The following is a 22,047-nucleotide window of genomic DNA, read 5'->3' on the forward strand; positions in this document are numbered from 1 at the left end:
CAGTCATTTTGAACTTCTCTACCATAGACCTCTGTTCACCTTTATTCCTCCCTCACTCAACCCCCAAATTACTCCACCTTTAGCCAATCCTCTACTTAACAATCTCCTACCCCTCACATGGCAATATGCCAACCTCAGATTGCCAAAACCCTCTACAGAGACAGACAGTACTCTTTCCTCAACCTCATCATTGCACCCTGGAGACTGGGTCTATGTTAGAATCCCTATCACACAGAGTTTAAAGCCCCAATGGGAGAGCCCCCATCAGCTGACCCTCACCATCCCACAGTGGTGAAACTAAAGGGAATTCTACTCTGGATCCACTTCACCTCCATAACCACGTACCAGTCCAATTACTTAAATACAGGATTACCAAAAATTGGACTTTTTCCATTAATATTTATAAGATATAGGAAATATAAATAACAATTTCATCAAATTTATCCAATAATTTTTCTGTGTATGGTATATCTTAAAACATTCATTACGCAATGCAGTGCTACCTGGACAGTAGTATCTAGTCTCTGAATTCTTTTTTAATGATTGTCTTTCTCTGAGCAACACACTTTACATTGTTATGCTGGTCTTTTCTTTTTTTCTGTGGGTAGTATAATTTCAATAAAGTGTCTGGCCACTAAATGTGATGATAAAGATGTCAATGATGGGCATCCTGGTTGGCATTTTGCCATCTTGTATTTTTCAATTATTTGGCCTATCAGATCTAATGTAAATTGTAAATGATTCTTTGAACCCCCTTGTTTTGAATAAATGAGTTCCATCTTATTTGGTCTGGAAAGTACATAAATATTTTATAATAATATCTCCCTTGCTTTTTGATTGCAGGATAGCTTGTTAGGTTGGCCAACTCTGTCAACACCACCCACACAATTATTATAATCATTGACCATTGTTATGGCTTATGTTTTAATGTCCCCCCAAAGCCTCATGCAGACATCATAGGCTGGGGTTTTTCAGAGGTGGCTGGATCCAGAGTATGAGCTGGAATTGATTTATGGTGCAATGCTAGGATCAAGAGCACTAGGATTAAGGGTGTGAGTGCTATCCCTAGCCTGGATAAGATATAAGGCTGATATAAGATAAATTTTTTAAAAAGATGTAAGTGATACAAAGAGCTGTAGTCATCCCTTGTTCTTTATTACCTTCTGCCTACCATGAACTTTCTCCTCTGCAATTCCTATCGCCCATGACACCCTGCCTTGAAGCCAGACGATTATAGACTGCAACCACTACAAAGTGTGAGCTAAATAAACCTTTTCCGCTTTAACTTTGGGTGTCAGGTATTTTTGTCTCAGCAACGAGAGAGAAGTAACTAAGATAACCACTACTGGAATTTTTTTAGCTTTGCTTCTTTTTTCAACTTCTATCATTTCTATATTATGAATACAGAGTCTGCCAAAAAGAAATGTATACTTCAGGAAAAGAAAAACTTGTATAAATATTTTAATACTAAATTTATCAAGACATCATGAGATTAATATAAGTTACCTCTGGCCTCTATAACCATAAGAGGTGCTCAAAGTGGTGGCTACTAGTAAACTGCTGAAGTGTATATACATTTTTTGGGCGGACTCCGTAGTGGACAGTAAGGATGTATCTTTTTTTCTTTCCATTTCATAACACAGACTTTTCTTCTGTGATATGCTAACATTTCTCCCTTTTTTAGTGTTTTCTTTTGCAGAACTTTTGGCACTTCCTTCCAAACATGTATGTTTTGTATTGTAAAAGAATAAATATCACTGAGTTCTGGAGAAATATAAAATTATACCTAGTGTACTTATGATAAGAGTTTTTATCAACTGTGGCACAAAATTAGAGGTTATTTCCCACAAATACAATAAGTAAAAGAAAATAACCAGAACTTAAATGTTAAATTTCACCAGAAACAAACATCAAAATTTCTCAATACAATGTTAGAATACAGTGTTCTAAATAAAAACATAGTCAATATAAAACAAATAAACAGACATGTGTGTGTAACTTGTGAAAACAAGAACTGACTGGTTGAAATGACACCTGTTCAAGCAATGCTTGAGATAATCAGTATGTAAACAACTGCACGATGCTCAGGGTAAACTGTTAAATAGTTAAAAAGAGCTTCCTTCTTCCACTGCTCTCCACATCCTTGAAGATCGACCAAGTATCCACCATCTCAGAACAGAAGAGGACCAAGGACTGAGCACTCCACCAGCCCACACCTGAATAAGCTTCTCGCTTAATAACTTCTCCCTTCATCTCCACCCTCCTAGAATTACCCTGTTACTCCCTCAACCATAAGAACTACATTCCAAGACCTTGGCTCCAAAAAAAAAAAAAAAAAAAAGACCTTGGCTCCAAGGCTTCCTAAATCAGTTCAGGTCTGGAACAAATCCAATGTTTCACTTTGCAATTAAGTCATCTTACCCACTTCTGACTATTTTTACTCTCATTTCCTTCCCCAACCCATTACCCGAAGCCCCCCACCCCATCTCAACAAGACCCTCACTCTGACTGTTGAAATCACTCGAAAATATAATGGTTCCACTCGGCGCCCTTTCTGGATCTGCCTCCACCTGGCCCAAATGGCTGATTTAATCATCCTTGCTCCCCTCAGACCCTCAGTCTCCACCCTAGCTGGATTATTTGCCCCTGAAAAAGCCAACCCAGAGGCACTGTCCTGGCTGAAGGTTCTAATATGAAGCTCCATGGAGGACTAAAGGGAATCTACCAGACCCTCAAAACCAGGCTCCCACAAAGGTTGATCACAGGCACTTCACTGTCACAGCCCAGGCCCTCAGAGCTTCTCTCTGTGTCACCAGTCCACAAGAAAACTGCTTCTCCACTTGTCTCTGCCCTCCTATTAAGCTACAATCTAACTCTTCCAACCTTCTGATCACCAAAATGTTAATTATTAAGAAACTGTCTGTGGGGCCCAGAAATGCAAACATCATGATATACCTGAAGGCCAAGTCATAAATCAAAAATGTGCCACTCTCAGCCAGAAAGGCCCTATAGTACTACAGCCACCTTCGCCTTTCTCTCCCTTGACAGTCACACCCTTTCGCTCCTCCTTTCACATATGGCATACGTTCAACACCAATGCCACCCTCTCCCCAGCTCACCTCCTGATCTCCTTTCTCAGTTTGCCCTCTCTGATGCAGCTCCCTAGATACTGGCCTCTTCTGGATACGTGGCACCCAGGCATATGTCTGAATCCCCCCACACTGGACAAGAACCTGCACGCTGGGTCTCCTTTCTCCCACCCTCAATATGGCCACATCTGACCTTCCTATTTCTGTGCCACCCATTAACCCCAAATGGCCCCTTTATTAGCCACCCTGGGAATCCTGACCAGAACAGCTACTGGACTAAGGGTCTGGGAGTCTGTACAAATTGACCCATCTCTCAAAGGAGCTAGCAGAGGGGCTAAGAGAAGTTTCTGACCAGCTAGGATACCTCTAAGACCAGGTAGATTCTCTAGCCTCGATAGTCCTCGAAAATCACTGAGGTGTAGGTCTCATGACCTCTCAGTGAGGCATCTACACCTTTCTATAAGAACAGTGTTGCTTCTTTGCTAATAAATTGGAGATGGTCAGAGATGGAGCCAAGAGGCTCAAAGACTGAGCTGAAAACTCCTAGGTACCAGCTCACAAAACACGCTGCCCTTCTCTCTCCACTGTCTATTCCCTCTTCGGACACCTCTCATAATTACTGTCCTCATCTTATTATTTATGCTTTGCACAATCAACTTACTACAGAGATTTTTTTTTCAGTAAGGCATGGCGGCCATCTCCAGGGCAACTACCCAAGAATATGTCAAGATTGTACTTATGCTCCAGTCAGTCATACTCTGAGAAGCCCCCTACAGCTCCAATCAGCAGGAATTGGCCAGACCAGAGCCAGAGGCCTGCTTCCCTATATACCTTTATAGCCTGAAATGAGAGACTGGACAGAAGTACCACTATCTTGACCAAAGCCCACCATGTCAGGAGATCTAAGTCTGTTTATTTAACTTTTGGTTTCATGGGCAAAATGGCCAGATTAAGATTCCCCTGTGTAAAGTCTCTGGTCAAGAGACTCTCTCACCCCTTCTAAATCCTTAAACACCCCCAAGTCTGTGAGAGAGTACCTTCTCTCTTCTTCCTGCCAGATCACAGCCATCTCTCTCAGATTTGCCAATAAGCCTGCGTGGACTGTTGAGTTTGCATCTGCCTCTCCCTCCTCTCAGCCAGTCTGTCAAAACTGATAACAAAATATAGTGTCTGTCTCCCCAAGGCAAATCGCTGCTTGTTCCTCACCTATTTCTATAATGTACTGTCATTTATAACCTCTGACAGTTGTGCCACATTTCCTATATTACTTAGAAACCAAGCACGGTAATGTTGGAAGGTTCTGTACTAGAAATGGTTTCCTAATGGCAAGATAACCCTCACTTTTCGGTACAACTAACTCATGAATAATGACTTAGTTTCCATCTACTACTTCTTAGTATAAAAGAAACCTTTTTAGTATTTATGATTTCAACAATTTTTTTTTTCGTGTGGTACTGGCTATTGAACCAGAGCCTTGAGCTACAACTCCAGGCCTTTAAACATTTTTGTTTGTTCGTTTGTTTGTTTGTTTGAAACAGGGTCTTATTATGTAGCCCAGGTCTGCCTTGAACTCAGTATCATCCTGGGTGGGCTTCCCAGAGAGCTGGGAACACAAGCGTGTGCCACCATGCCTGTCTCGATTGCAACAAATCTTGATCAGTAGACTTTTCGACGTAATTCTTCCTTAAGCTAATAAACAACAGAATTAAAGAGTTATGACAAGAGAGTATACTTCAGAACAAGGACACTACTGTATGAGTTTATCTAGGCTGGCTATACATCCTTGGGTAAAGCAATTTACTTCTCTAGGTTTCAGTGTTGTCCTTTAAAAATAAAAAAGCAGTGAGTGCAGCAGCTTTCAAGTTTGGTTGTTGTTGTTTTGGTGGATGTGCCCTTTTTCCTAATAATGTTTCTCATAGACATTCAATATTGAATAAAAACTGATCAAAGTAGAGCCTTTCTGTGGAGGGTGCTCCGATCACACCCCTTCAATATGCCCCTTAGTCCCATGACTGTGTCTGAGGACCCTGGCATGGTGATGAATGCCTGTAATCCCAGCATTCTAGGAGACTGAGGCAGAAGGATGGCAAGTTCAAGCTTAACCCCAGCAATTTAGAGATTCAGCAAGACCCTGTCTCACTACAAAAAAATTTAAAAGAGCTGGAGAGGTAGTTAAGTGCAAAGGCCCAGGTTCAGTCCCTAGTGCTGCAAAAAATAAAATAATTAAAAATAAAATTAACTGTCTGAGGAATACAATCTAGAAACCAAGAATGAAGCCAGGCGTTCCGGCTATAATCTAAGTACTTGGGAGGCTGAGGAAGGATTACTGCAAGTTCCAGGCCATCCTGGGCTGTGTAGTGAGTTCAAGGCCAGCCTAAACTACATAGCAAGAACCAGTCTGCAAAAAAATAAAAAATAAAACCATACAAAAACCAATAAAGAACGCTTTCTTGTCTCTTCTAAGGTAAAAGTCTAGGACTGCAACATGTAATGACTCCCAACTACTTGGGAGGCTGAAGCAGGAGGATCCCAAATTGTCATCCTGGGAAACGTAGCAACACTCTGTTTCAAAAAGTTTTAAAGGGCTGGGTATGTGCCTCCTGAATTCAATCTCCAGCCCTGCAAAAGATTTTTAAAATATTTTTTTTGAAAGTCTAAGATTTCAGGAATCCAGACTAATCCAATATCATTAAAGATTAGAGAAATGCAAATTAAAACCTCAGTGAAATATCACCACATACCTATCAAAATAGCTTATTTAAATACCAAGCACTAGTGAGGATGTAGAGAAACTGGGATTTTCATATACGGTACTGCTTGCTGGAATGCAAAATGATAAGCTGCTTTGGAAATCCATTTGGCAATTTCATACAAACGAAATAAAACACATATATACAGTGACTCCTCAGTATTTAACTAAATAAAATGAAAACCTGTGTCAATGTGGTGAACCAATGGCACACATGCTATTTTTCTTTTGAGACAAAAGATGTTAATGAATGAGTTATTTTTTTCTGAACTGAAACCTCAGTATTCAGGTTTAAGTGCAGTGTTGGTGGAGTTTGGGTTGTAGTTTGGGCATTTGTCTCTAAAAGGTTCACCGTCACTGACCTATGTGCATGTTTTTGCAGCCTAGCTTATATTTGCCAAAAAATGAAAAACAAATGTCCATCAGCTCCTTAGTAGATTAACAAACTGTGATGCAGTCATAAAAAAGACAGTAATATTTCTGTGACTATTCTATTGTTCAGCAACAAAAATGAACAATTGCTAATACACACACTCATGTGAATGAACCCCGAAGGCATAATGCTCATACTGAAAACCACAAAACACGGCTCAAAAAATTAGAAAATGTAAATAAATGAAAAGACATCCTATGTTCATGAATTATGAAACTTAATATTATTAGGACGACATCACTCCCTGAATTATCTACAGATTCAATATAATTCCTATCAAAATTCTATGTGGTTTTTTTTGCAGAAATTGACAAACTGATTCTAATTCACATGAAAATACTATAGGCCAAGTTAGCCAAAACAATCTTGTAGAAAAACAAAGTTGGTAGACTCACACCCTACTTCAAAACTTACTGCAAAGCTAAATTAATTAAGGCAATATGGTACTGAAATAAAGGCAGACAGATCAATGAAACAAAATCAAGAGTCCAGAAATAAAACTCATATATTTATGGTCAACTGATCTTCAACAAAAGGAATAAAGAAAATTCAATGGGGAATGTAAGTCAATGCAAAGACCCTGGATTCAATAACCAGTACTGAAAAGGAAGGAAAAAAAAGCAAACAATTTTAACACATTTCTCTCAAAAAATATACAGAAATGGCACAGTGGAGCCAGGCATGGTGGTGCACGCCTGTAATCCCAGCACTCAGGAAGCTGAGGCAAGAGGCTCGCAGGATTGTTGCTAATTCAAGGCCAGCCTGGGCTACAAAGCAAGCTTAAGGCCAGCCTGAACTGCACAGTGAGACCCTGTCTCAAAAAGACCAAAAAAAAAAAAAAAGGGAAAAGCTGAGTGTGGTGGCACACACCTATAATCCCATCACTTGGGAAGCTGAGGCAGGAGGACTGGCATGAATCTAGGCCACGGACTACATGATGAGTTCAAGGCCAGCCTGAACTGCAAAAAAAAGAAACAAAGAAAGAAACGAAGAAAGAAAACAAAACAACAACAACAACAAAAAAAACCGTGTGTGTGTGTGTGTGTGTGTGTGTGTGTGTATGTGAAAAGATGCTAAACATCTTTAGTCATTAGGAAAATTCAAATCAAAACCAAAATGAAATGCTACTTCATACTCACTGGAATGGATAGAATTTAAAAAAAAAAAAAAAAAACAGACAATAATGAAGAATGCCCAGCAAATACTGGAACCCTCATTTAAGTGAGTGGAAAACTGTTTCACTGTTACTTTATGCTTGGGCTGTGGGTATAGCTCAATGGTAAAACCCTTGTGTAGCATGTGTGAAGCCCTCGTTCAAACCCAAACACTCCCAAATATTCTATACAGAGCCCACCAAAAAATGTATATACATTTCAGGAAAAGAAAAATACTATGATTTTTTTTCAACAGATGGTGTTACTGTCTTATGGGGGACCCTACAGGATGTCATGTATCTCAGAAAACCCACTGCACTGCCAGCCCCTAGAGATGAAATTGAAAATGCATGTGCAGCAACCTCAATGACCACGCTTCACCATACTAATAAATATCTGGAAGGTAATGGCCACCACTTTGAGCAACTCTTATATTGTAGAGGCCAAAGGTAACCTGTACAAATCTCATGATATCTCAATAAATTTAGCGCTAAAATATTTATACAAGTTTTTCTTTTCCTGAAGTATGTATACATTTTTTGGCAGACTCTGCAATATATACCTAGTGATAAAATGTCACATTTTGTAAGATAGCATTAACTGAAATGTCCAGAATAAGCAGCTCTACAAAGACAGAATGCAGATTTGTGCTTTCCTAGGGCTGGGAGCTCAGGAAAGGACAATGGCAGAAGAAAAGCAATTGCTGATGAGTCTTCATTCTGGAGGTGATACATACATCCTAAAACTAGACTATGGTGATGGCTGCAAAACTCTGAAAGGATACTAAAAACTGGTAAGCATACACCTTAAACAGACTAACTTTATGGTATAAGATGTATCTCAAAAAAGCCATTTTGCTCAATGAAAGAAGCCAGACTCCCAAGATTACATATTATATGATTCTATTTACAGCACTGTGGAAAGGGTAAAACTGTAAGGACAGAAGTCAAGGTTTATTGTTGCCAGAAGCTCGAGAAGGAAGAGTGGAGTGACCACACAGGACAGGAGGAAATTTCACACAATACTCTGGGTATGACAGTCATACAACTGCAGGCATGTGTCAACATTCAGACAGCCCCAGGCCTAAAAACGAGCAAATTTTACTCTATATACTGGTACCCCCGCAAAACTTGACCTTTTTCCCAGAGAGGGTCACCCTAGATTACCCAGGGTAGCCTCAAACTCCTGAGCCAAGCCATTCTCCTACCTCACCCTGAGCTGGAACTACACATACAACCATATCTAGCCTTTTAAAAAGGCCAATTTATATTGTAGAGATTTAGAAAACAGTATTTTGAGAGCAAAAGAATAATGAAAACCTTTCAAATATACTAGATTCACTGAGTTCCATAACGTATGCAGAGTATGAATCCTCTGTTTATCACCAAGATTCTGTAACAATGCCTGTGATGGAATGATAATACAGTCATACATGAGAACCATGGCAGAAATGAACACCTGGGAATTCAGAATCAATGTTAGAGAAAAGCGTCCTTATCAAAGGCAAACTAGTGAATTATAATATAAAATTAATTATTTAATCAAGTTCAATAATTTTGGGGGAAAACTACCTAGAAATGAATCCTGAGATATATCTAGTCTGATCAAAGTAAACAGAATGTATCCCTTAGACTTTCTGAAGAAGAGGAGAAGGAGGAGGGGAGGAAAGAGGAAGAGAGGGAGAGAAATACGGAGCAGGAGAAACAGGAGGAGGAGGAGGAGGAGGAAAATTCACACACCTAAAACAAACGGTAGGGTTGGGGATATAGCTCAGTGGCACAGCACCTGCCTGGCAAGTGCAAGGTCCTGAGTTCAATTTCCGGTACTGAAAAAAAAAAGATTGTATTAGCACAGCCAATATTCTTCATAAAGTGGAGGGAGGATGGGGAATGGACTTAAAAACTTCATCAGTGTTAAGTACTATTCAATGGAGAAAGAAAAAATTAATCTGACAAACACATAATTACTAAAACTCTACCATGAAACAAAGATCATTTAAGACTTTACCCAACCCGGAAAAACACCCCTCAAAACAATTTATTGCACTTTGCTTTCCAAATCAACTGTCTGATTGGATTTTCCAAAGTCTTTGATCCTGAAAGCATGTTCTACAATGGCAGAAATTAATATTCACTTTCCCAACGATAAGTAAGAGCAATTCTGATGATTCGGTTAACATAATCAATAACCAGAAATTGATCTGTGTTGATCAAGTAAATAAAACCGTATTTTGTGTTCTGCAAAACTAAGGGCCAGATCACATACTGAAGCAGTCATCAAGCTCTCCCTTTGACATCTCTTTCTTTAAAAGGAATAACTTCATTCATAAAGAACAGCCTTCACTGAAGCAACACAAGAGGAAAACATTTATTGAGCCATAAACAAACATCTTGTGAACTACACAACGTCCATACTGAAAGAGACTGGAGAGATCTTTTATTTGAGCCTTCTCTTTTTGCAGATGGGAGGTTACATGAAATCTTGGAGGTTAAGTTACCTGCCCAGCATCACAGACTTAGTCAGAGTCAGGCATTTGACAAAGGTCTCCTGACTCCCCCAGTGTTTTTCCCATTAAACTTCTTCAAACAGCAGTCATAACAACTCTGAAGTCACACAGACCTGAGCTCAAATTCCAGCTCCGCTCCTTACTACTCCGGGCATATGAAGGTATTTAACATCTCCAAACCTCACTGTGCTCATCTGCAATTAGGAACAATAACATTTTCTATCCAGTTACATGAAAGAATGCAGATGAAGTGTCTATCACAGAGTATTTTTTTTTAAAAGCCAAAACTCAATACATTTTTTGGATCAAGTAACGTAATTACAATTTAAAAATATGTAATATGGCTATTATCTCAAATGACTACCTAAGATACTTATACTTTGTCAGCACATTTATTTTTTTTCTTTCAAAGAAAATAGTACAAAAAGAGAACAACAGCAAAATACAAACAAAACAATACAAGGATATTAAAAACGATACGGGGTTTCAAATGAAATGAAAGGGATTAACAGTGGTTATTACATTACATATTGTCATTTTCAATGAAGTTGCTCAGTTTTATCCAACTGCCCCTCAGACAAAGGACTCCTATCTAGAACATATAAAGAATTTTTAAAAATCAGGCCCCCCAAATTCAAAGACCCAATCCAAAAATGGGCATCTGAGATGAATACACACGTCTCAGATGAAGAAATACTAATGGCGAATAAATATATGAAAAAATGTTCAACACCATTAGTCATTTGAGAAATGCAAATTCAAACAACGCTGAGATTCCATCTCACCTCACAAAGAATGGATATCATTAAGTACATTTCCTTTAATATAATCATGTCAGAACAATATTTTAAGAAACAAAGAAAACAAGGATGCAGAAAAGAATACTACAAAGGTGTTTCTAAACTCCTATTTTTATTAGAATATAATTATTAGAATGTGTCACGTCAAAGTTTACCTATTTATATACAACCCTACACAATTTTGAAAAATAAGTGGATCCTAATTAAGAAAACTAAACCATAAATCTCTACTTAATAATACATACATTTGGCCAGGGAAATTGCATAACTCTCAAAACCAGAATATCGAATATCTTTATTTTTAAAATCTATTTACCTCAAACCAGAGGCAACATTACACTTACATTTTTAATAATCATCTTTTCCAGAGCTAATACCTTTGTTCTTGCATGTCTACAATCACCATACTAACTCAACAAAGATATAATCTCTAGGGCTGGGAGCACAGCACAGTTGTATAGTGACTTGCCTAGCACGAGGCCCTAGGCTGGACATCCAGAGATACCAAATGAATAAAGAAAGAAAAACAAACTATGTCATTTCTGCCCTTCAAACAGTTCAGTCTGGCGAGAAGCAGGCCTGTAAGTAAATAGTCACATTTCAAAGTGGTAACTGCTGTAATAAGGTCCCCGAAGGAACTACCCAGCAACACCGGCGAGGGAGTTTCCCTTGGAACAAGGAGGTGATGAGAGTTTGACAAACTGTGTGGTGACAGTGGAGAGCTACAGAGGAAGAGATGGCACAAGAAAGGAAGGAAGGCACCAAAAACATCATGGGAGCCCTTCTACGCCATGCTAAAAGGCTACTGACATCCAGTAGACAATGGAGAAATCAGGATGGATTTTAAAAAGAGAAAATGACAAGAGTTGTACTTGGGAACCCTGTGATGGGTCCGCCACTCCCCAGGTGGGTAAAGCCTAGACCATTTAGACTGCACATCCAGCAAGCACAAATGGGAAACCTCAGGATGCAAAGTACTCAGTGATAAATATTTAGAGTCTGGACCGGCAGAGGGCCCTATACCCAGCTCCAGGCACTCTTTTTTTTTTTTTTTTTTGTACCAGGAATTGAACTCATGACCTCATGCTTGCTAGGTAGGTGCTTATGCTACTGAGCTATATCCCTGGCCACTCCAGGCACTCTGACTGTCTTACTCAGGGAGGTATTCACCATAATCCATTGATTGCTGAATATTCCAAAATTCAACCTCACATAGAGGCCAAGCCCAAAATACTGTTAAACTATTAAACCTTTATCATACACAGCTATAACAACCAAGCATACATATCCAATAGTCTTTCATTTTCCCCAACCTATTTCTCCAAATTCTCTCTTTAGATTTCTAGGTATGATGCTTTGACTCATGTTGTTCTACCTTCAATCTCTTTGTTGTTGATGGGAGTGTTTGTTTATTTGTTTGCAGTACTGAGTATTAAACCCAGGGCTTTTGCACTGAGCTGTACCCTCAGCCCTGTTTAAATTTTTTTTTTTTATTTCGAGACAGGGAGTCTTACTTTGTCATTAAGTTGCCAGGCTGGGTTTGAACTTGAGATCCTCCTGCCTCACCCTCCCATTGTGCTGGGACCATAGGAGTGAGCCAGCACACCTGGCTTCCATCCTCAGTGTCTCAGAGTTTGTTCTTTTGTTTCTCTCTTTAACCAGTTACTTTAATTCTCTCTGATATTTCATAATCTTTGCTACCCAGAGTAAAGACTTCCCTAACCATAGCCCCAATGTCCTCTCATTCCCAAAATACCAGACCTAATGAAAGACACAACAGAGTCTCACTGCAGCCACGAAGTCATTAAGAAATAACTAGGAAAACAAGTTAATAGAAATAAATAGATAATGCTCAGTTCAGCCCAAGTATAGTGGCACATGCCTATAATCTCAGCACTTGGGAGGCTGAGGCAGGAGGATCACTCAGAGTTCAAGGCCAGCCTGAGCTACATAGTGAGTTCAAGGCCAGCTTGAGCAACGTAGTGAGACCAGCTCAAAAAAAAAAAAAAGAAACTCTCAGGTCAACTGAAACATAAAGTCTTCAGGAATCTGTATCAAAAACGAAACTAAAAGTGTTGATTTTTCAGATGAGCTATGCCTCACATAAAACCTGACATTGTAATAGCTGGTTCACTATCTTATATCCTGCAGCTACACCAAGCAAACTCCTATGCAGCTTTTTAATTTTACCTTCTTCACATTCAGTGGAACCTGACCTTGGACACAATTTGAAGTTACATTCCACAGTGCTGGGACTGTCTTTTATCAGATTTTATATCTCAACAGTCAAACTTCTTTGATGGAACAGCTTCTGAGAGGCCTCTCAAAAACCTGATGAGATATTCTATTGTATAGATAGGTGGGTACCGTACTATAAAATTTCCAACTCAAAAAAAAACCTTTCCAGACATCTGTGCCCGACCATGAAGTCTGTGCCAGATCTTTTGATCAACAACCCTCCAATTCCCAAAATAACTTTAAGGGTCTGGATTTTTCTAGAGGCAAAAATCTCAGCAAGGACTGGCTGAAGTACTTTCTCCAGCCAAAAATTATCCCTAGAAATATGTGAGACCCTAGAGTGAATTGATTGACTCGGCCTTCTTATGTTCTGATCAACGTTTTTTATCTGTTTGGCTCACATCTAACAAAATTGAAATCTTGGTAGCCCTGGCCTACAACATTTGGAATCCCCCAGGAATCCTGAAAGCCAACTTTTCCACTTAGGTATCCTCAGAATTAGTCTGGGGCCTAGATTGGAAGCCCTTGAGCTAAATTAAACAGGGTAACAAAGGAGCAGGGGTAAAGAGGTAAAGGATAATTTGCCTGACTGCAAAGTATCAGTACTATGACTATGACATTCCTAAGGTTTTGGTTTATTCCTACAAGTACAATGAAAGTAACCAGACATCTGTGTGTGCCTAGGGGCATAGTATTGAATGGGTCACTTTTTTTCAGGTCTTAGACTTATGGGCCTTTGCTAAACTTCCTGGCTCCCATAATACTACTTCATAGCAATCCCCTTATTAATCTCTCCAACAAAAGAGTGCTCCTATTGTCAGTATTCCCTATTCATTAGTCCTTAGACTAGCCCTTCTTTTTCTCCTTTTCCAGAGGAAAATGACCTATTAACATTGGCATGCGTCCGAACACTGATCGGTCAAATACCCAATAATGTGTTCTTGAAGGTGCCCATCTCTGAAGTTCCAGCCTGATGCTGTACTGACTGCTAAAAGTGCACCCTATGTATGGCAGGAAACTTTGGATCTGCCAGGCAGGGGCCCCTAGGGAATCCAGGAAATTACTCCTCATCCTCTAGAGAAATTATTTTTGGTGGACCTTTAGGTTTAAGGACAGAGAGGCTGAAATGTGTGTGCCTTTTAGGGTTTCATTTCTTTACTGTTAATGCCCAACTGAGGCTGTACTGCATCCATCAAGGGATTTTCAAATATCAGCTAAAAGGTGGAATTTGATAACCCTCTTTTTTTTCAATCTGATCATTAAACTGATGCCACAATTGAGGGCTCTTAGAGATAAAATTCATACATAGTTACTGCAACCACAAAATCAAGATTTAAATCTGAATCCACCTTTTTTTGGTAAGATGCCACTGCTTTGTGAAGAATCTTAATCTGTATTATAAAAATTAGATTTAATTCAACACCAGCTTTATGTGTTTATTTTTAGTTTGGACTGACTCTTCTCAATATGTCAAGTATGACTGAATTTTGCTGACAGTAATTATCCCTAAGCAAGTGCATTTCTGTTGTTTGATTCAACTTTACCAAAGTAAGTCAAATATGCATACTAATGGAAAAACTAAAGACTTTACATCTGCAGATTTTCTCTCTAGAGAAAATCTAGAGATTGTCTGCTGTTAACTCAGCCTGGAATACCCTTTACATCCCCACATCTATTTTCTGCTTTTAGAAATCCTTCATAACCTAGTTCAAATCTCATCTCCACTGAGAAATGCTTATTAATTTTGGGGTCTCCCCCTTTCCCAAGCTCCCGCCCACATTTGCACTGCCGTGGCATGTCACCTTGTCTCAGCCCCTACGTTCACAGTGTCTATAGTTTGCTATTTATGTGTTTGCCAATTTCTCCTTAAGTTTTAAATTCTTAGATGACAAGGATACTCTTCCCTTTCCCCAATGATTTAAGTTGTGCAGAAAATTTGTTTAAAAAAACATACAAACATACAATAATCATATAGATTTTAAATCAAGAGAGAAAAGAACCTAATTCACACTGGTAAATATAACAGCATCAAACTGATATAATAATCCACTGTGGAATCTTTGGAATCCTGCCTACTTGAAGAAGGTATGCAGATCTGTAAACCTACTTTGACCTTGTAAGGATAATCACATGACCATACAGAAATAAAACAAAGTTAGAAATGTGGGATTTGTTCTTTGCCTCTTCTTCACTCCTCCACTCAATCAACAAGACTTGTCAATTTTATCTACTAAATGTACCCACACTCCACTAGTAATGATTCTCAAACCTTGACAAATAGAAGAATCACCTGGGAAGCTTGTTAAAATATACTAGTGCACTCCATCTCTAGTTTCTAACTCACTAGGTCTGGGGTAGGGTCAAGAACTTACATTTCAAACAAGTACCCAAGTTACACTGATACTGATGTTCTCAGACCACACAATGGAAAACAAAACACTGCTGTACCCCATTCCTTCCTGTATCCTCCATGCTTTTGAAAGAGTTCACAATTTTCACAAAGGGAAAAGAGTCGAACTGTGACACAGGAAGATGACTTGAGCGATACATGAGAACAGTTAGATTTGTTCCTGATCTTGAATAGTTTCTCTTGGTGGCAACGGTTTTCCCAAAGTTTTGAAATTATCATTAACACTCAGGAGTGAGTCCTGAAGCATTTCTGGAGTAGTCTAAAGTACCTCTAACTATGAACCAGCAAATGAGGTCATGGTCATGCAAGGAGTCAGAAGTAGAAGAGGGGAGGAATGAAAGCTATAATCACTGTCAAGAGGGTGTTTTCTGTAGAAAAGTGAATGGAGCTATTGTATACAAACTCAGTCTTTGCCAAGCATGTGGCCCAATTAATTTGCCTGTATGAGCATGGCACGGAAGGATCTCTTTAGAGAAGTTGATCCACATAAGTTTGTGTTTAGTCCAAGCATGGACATTTTAAACCTAAGAGTTTTTATAAGTTTCCATCATCCAAATGCAGACTATAAGAAAGATGGAAAGATCACAAAAGTAAAACACCATCCCTAGAAGTAATAAGAAATTGCAACTGGTAGAAGACCAATACAGTGGTCTATCTTGGTCAAAATATTGACAACAATACGGAGGATCACATGGTGGCCTTGGGAGGCCAGGGGTACATGATTTAAATCTAGGGTTTAGTGGCTCAGAAAAACTGGGGTTTGAGAGCATGTACACTTAGACACTCTGATCTCTTTAGTCTGTCTTTGACTATACCTACATTTCAAGTATGAGTAGAAGTTCAGAGAGTTGTACTGGTCAGCACAGTCTAGAGTCTTAAAGGAATAGAAGACCTGCTTCCATGCTAGAATGGACATATGACTAGGTATTTTGCTCTCTTAGAGAAAACACCATTCACTCTGTAACAGGGGAATGAAGATGATTTAATACCTTTCAAATTTCTCAGCTGCGTAAGAAAACCATTCAGGTGCCTGTCTTGAGCCAGAAGACTCAAGGCCAAAAAACAAGAAGGGCGATGACTGCCTCTGCCACCTGCCTCCAGGAAAACAGCACCATCCCTCCTTGGGCACCACACAAGTAAGAAAGCAAAGCTAGAAGACCACTGCCAATTGTCCATGATAGTCACATGTGTCGCAAAGCCCTGGCTAGGCACACCTGGAGTAAGAGTAACCCACAAGAAGGTGATCCACAAAACACGGTCTGTAGATAAGACAGCACGTTACAGATGAGGCCGGCATGTCTTAAAACAGACATAGCTAAAAACAGATTGGGGAGTATGGTGAACTTCCTATTGGGGCAAGAGGTCAGATATGGTGCTGTGAGGTCTGCATCCCATTTTAGGTGGGATTTAGGAGAAAGGAGCGAACAAGGCTTTTGTGGCTCCACGGACTCCCTACACTCAAAATTCTAATCTGGCAGACCTCTCATGTTCCATCAACACCGCACTACACAGTATACATTTAAACTAAGCTCTCCAAATCTGCAGGAGCAGGAAAAAACACCTGAAAGGCTTGAAATTCTAAGGGATAAACCAAAAAGTCATACTGGGCTCCACTAATTTAACAAATGATAAGGCAGAAAGTTACCAGAGAAGTCAAAAGCTTGATAAATACATTTACATTCTGTACCTCCCACCCTGAGGAGGGGTTGCAGAGGAAAATGATTTGTAATGGGACAGGCTGAAATTATAAAAGTTACAGTTACAAAATGTTTATTGTTTTCAGGAATAAGAACTGTTAGCACTGAAAGTTAACACAGCAACCAAACAAATCAGAACAGATTTACTGAACTGTAAGTAAGGCTTTGAACGAGGTGCGATGGGTTCATGACTTACAGCTATCTCTTTTACAAACTGTAAATTATAATCTACTGTAAAAACATTTTGGATCTTTTTAACAGCTTTAATGTAATAATTATTACACGACTGGTAAATCTCTTCTAAAATTATTGCTTATTTATTTTGCTTTAGACATGTTCAAATTTATGCATAAACCACTACAACTATATAACAAAAATGTCTTTTTTAAAAAAGTCTGATGTTAGTGACAGGAAAACTATAATAAATGAGTTTCTGAGCAATGTAACAAACAAGACTGGAAAAGACACATGCTCTTTTATTATACATTAAGTTGAACTGCCTCATTTAACATATTCAGTCCAAGTATTTAATAGAATGGAAATTCATACAAATACCCATGAGTAAAATCTGCTGTGGTGAATACTTCTGGATCTCTCTTAGTTGCCACTAACACTCCTTTAAACAAAAAGACTAGGGGGATTTAGCTCAGCGGCAAAAGCGCCTGCCTGGCAAGCACAAGGTCGTGAGTTCGGTTCCCGGTACCGGAGAAAAAAACCAAAAACTAAAAAACTTCTTTGGGGCTGGGGATTTAGCTCAGAGGCAAAGCACCTGCCTGGCAAGCGCAAGGTCTTGAGTTCGGTTCCCGGTACCGGAGAAAAACCAAAAAAAAGACTAGAGCACAATGGTATATCAAAAATTTACCTTCTTTACTAAAAACACAGATTTGCATTAGTTTTATACATTAAATTATTAATACAGAAATTAAGAGCAAATACAAGTGCTTCTAGGATTCTAGAGTGCAAATTCTGGAACTCTCCCAGTTCAAGAGTCTAACTGACTTGCTATTGTAATAAAGCTACCAAGCACAATTACCTGTTAAAATTAATTATTTAAAAAATCAATATTCATGAAGATAGAATAGTTTTGTGGTTCTTCTCTATGAATAAAATTATTCTAATTTTCTAACATCCACTTTGCATTAATAAGAGATTGTACTTACCAGATATAAAGCAGAAATTCTTAGAAAAGACAAATCATAGTTTAGGAATAAATAAACGCCCCTCTAAAGCCAAAGACTTCATAGGAGATAAAGGAGCTAAATGGAAACTTCTGAATTTTAAAGAAGAGCTCTAAGAATCAAGTTATCTCAGCCAGAAGTTTTGCAATTTCATTAAGATTGATCAGAAATCATTTTAAAGGGTAATTAAGACCTAACCTAACTTATTTTCTTTAAAAAAAGTAAAACATTTTCCAATTATATTTTTACTTGAATCAATAAGCCACAATGCATGCTAGTCTTTTTTAATGTTCCCTACTTACAACAGTTCTAAATAATTTTCTTTTTACTATGAAATAAGTATTATTTCCATTTTATGGATGAGATTATTAAGGTAGACAAAGGTAAAGTGACTTGGACAGCCAGAATGGAGTGGAAACAAAAAATGGGATTAGGAGACAAAAGACCAATATTTAAATATGGCAGGGCCAGCTCCTAACACTGATCAAGTTCCTTTGACCCCTGTGGACCTGTTTTTTCATCTGTAAAATAGAAATAATACAAGCTATCTCTCAAATAGTTGATGTTAGACATAAGCAAGGTATCTAAGAGAATGCTTAGTTAGCCATTCAACAAACAAGGGCCCTCCCACCAACCCCCAATCTCATTTTCTTCATCTGGTACGATGAATATATAATCATTCCATAAGGCTATTGTGAGGGAAAAGAGATAACAATGCATGCAGGGTGCCTGGCAAGCACAGGGCTCAATTCATTTGCTCTCTCTCTCCCTCCCCCCTCGGTGCCAAAATTACTAACTGGTGAAGCCATAACCAAATCCAAATACTGGTTCCACTATAGAACAGCCTCTGTGTACACATTTTATGATGGTAATAACTTATTTAAAAATTAGCATAACCCAGCTGCTGAATCAGTTATTTTAATGTATCCCCAATAAAATTAAATTCACTTCTACAGTAGCTTTACCTTTCAGTAATCACAAAAAAGCTATTAGTATTTCCCACTTAAAAATATACTTTTCTCAGTATATTTCTACTAGAAATTCTGTTATATATATATATTCTTAATAATTTATAAACTTTTGCAACATGAAAGATGACTAAAAATATATTCCTTGGGCTATTGCATGCCTAGGCAGTTAAATGATTCCATTCAGTCTGAGCTAAAAAATTATTAAGCAGGTTTTTCATTTTTAATTTTTCCTATTTTTCCCAAATAATAAAATAATAAAGGTAGTAAATGTAGTTAAAAAAGTAGATATGCATAAATAAAACAGATGAGTGAAAAACAGGTACCAGATCTGCATTTATGAAGCAATGACCTTCAAAACTGGCAGGGAGCTGTGAACGACGTTCTTCACAGGGGAGCAATTATACTACAACCCTCCTAGGTATACTTTCATTTTTCATGGTCTACAAATACATCTACATATCAGAAAGAATGAAAGGATGATTTGGTAACTGTGGTAACCATCACTGAGAAGATATAAGGGATTCTGATTACCTTAATAATCATATCCTAAATGCCAGATCAGTATATCTGCTGCAGCAGGAAAGGCTAGACCAATACAGTACTTCCACAGACTTGCCTACAACTAAAATCTACCAAATGTGGCTATCATCAATCCAACCTAGGGACACCTTTCAAAATCTGTAATACCCTAAATGGGTCTCTGTCTCAAAAGTCATGAAAATCTTTGTAAAATACACACCTTATTTAAACACAAACATACTACACAACATTTCAATGAAAAAGAGTTCAAATCATCACACAAAAAAATTTTAAAATACAGTACTGCAAGTCTTAAAATGTTGGAAACATTACTGAACCTAGTAAGTAGCTCACCCATCCTTTTTATTCTGATTTTAAAAAACTACACCCAGTGTTTGACAAGCAAGCAGTGTGCACACGTGCACACACATGTACACACACACACACACACAAACTACAGAAAGGTACAGGAGGAAAAATTAAGCTCAATCTCCAAATGCTCAAAAAAAGTCTTATGTAAACAATAATTTCATATTAGATACTCTTTTCTAACAAGGGTGAAAACTAAAGTAATTCAAATAGTGGTGCCAAAGAATAACATTACATATATTTTAGAATCCCTGTGTTTCTTTAGATTCTTGGCAAGAATCACAAGGCACAATTGCCTAAACCGTGGATACTTACTATTGTGTGGCCATATTACATCATGCTTAAATATTTTATAACATTAAATTGTAATAATGTAAAATAAGAGCAGCAGGAAAATAAACACAACCACTACACTACAGTACTATATATGTATAGTAAGATATAGCTAGTATGTATCTAGTAAATCCTGTTTAACTTATTCTTTTTCTCAATAGCAACTGAAAAAAATTACCATGACTTTACAATCGACTAACCTCAGAGGTTCTACTAACTGGGAAAAATAACTAATTCCCTTCTTGTAATACCTTAAAAAGACAAGGTTATCAGTCATGTCAATGGAATGGTAAATTGTGTTTCACTTGTACAGTATTCCATATGTTGGTAAAAGTTAATGGCTTGCTCCAGAAATTTTTTTTCACCACATACTCCCAAAGTATTCTTAAAACTAATGAAGTCTGAATCTCACACTACCTTTGATAGGCTACTGAGTAAATGCTTCAAATTTTAAGACAAAAGAACAGACTAAAAGCTCTGGACAATGTACTCAAACGGCAAAGATGTCAACTCCGTGTTGTCCCCTCCTCCACCAAAACAAACAAACAAACAAACAAAAATTTACAGGGCACAAGGATACAATAGAAACAAAAAGTAGCATGTCACCCATTCAGCAGAGGAACAATACAAAACATCTATCATACTCAACTACAAAAATCCTTTCATTTGATGGCTATCCTCTTTATGACAGTTCAATCTGTATTTCAGTGGCCTTAAAAAGATATTTTGTGCTCTTGCTCAACCCTCCTGGATTTCTGGAAGCAGTTAGCACTTATGCCCAGAGCTGTTTTGTTGTGGGTTTTTTGGGGGGGTGGGGGGAGGCTGAGCTGAGCAGAGTCAGCAGAGCGGCTGCTGTCGTATACTAGCCAGCGTCTTTCTCGCACACCGCTATTTTCTGTTACTGAGCACTGTCAGCAAAAATAAATAAATAAACAACCGGGGGGGGCGGGGGCGAGGGTAGGACCCGGAGAGGCAGTTTTTGTCTATCACAGCTGAGCTGAGAAGCCTCCTCCGGTTCCTTGCGGCAAAGGCGAGGAAGGGATCAGGTGAGACCCCTCCGGGTGCAGCTCAGTTTGCCTCTCCACAAAGAGCAGCGAGCTGAGGGTGCTCCGGGCTGGCGCCCTCGGCGCGGGGCTCGGTGCTCGTTCGCAATCTCCCACTTTGTGACCATATTCCCAGGGAGGACCACCGCTCCTGACGTGCTGCCCAGAAGCCGCGCAAGGAGGAGTCCGAGCACGGGTCACAAGAACCCTTTCAAAAATACCAGGTCTTGAAAGAAATGCTGGGCAGCACGATCGCATTGTCGGCGTGCTGGTAAGTACCCATGCTTCCCGACCACTGCCAGCGCCCAGATCGCCGGGACTTGTTGCCTCACGCCCCTCAGAAATGGCCCACGCGACAGGACTCGGGGACACAAAGGCGGGCGCCCGGCGGGCTGGACCCCTCGATAGGCCACTGTGCGCGGGCTGCGCGTCTGCTCTACCTTGCAAGAGCTCTGACTCACAACTGCCCCGGGAGGAATCATGACATAAACCTCCGTCCTCGCAGCCGGGGAGACAGGGAAGCGGCGCGTGGCCGCGCTCCGACGGGGCGGCCCAGGG

General features: G+C 39.1%; 1 protein-coding gene across 4 annotated transcripts in view; it reads right to left on the reverse strand.

The window, feature by feature from the left end:
* Positions 1-22,047, reverse strand: part of Frmd5 (FERM domain containing 5) — a 345,009-nt gene that overhangs the window by 322,467 nt on the left and 495 nt on the right. The window lies entirely within an intron of this gene.

The sequence above is a fragment of the Chinchilla lanigera genome, unplaced genomic scaffold, assembly GCF_000276665.1.
Source record: "Chinchilla lanigera isolate Chin_1 unplaced genomic scaffold, ChiLan1.0 scaffold00015, whole genome shotgun sequence".
NCBI classification, from domain to species: Eukaryota; Metazoa; Chordata; class Mammalia; order Rodentia; family Chinchillidae; genus Chinchilla; species Chinchilla lanigera.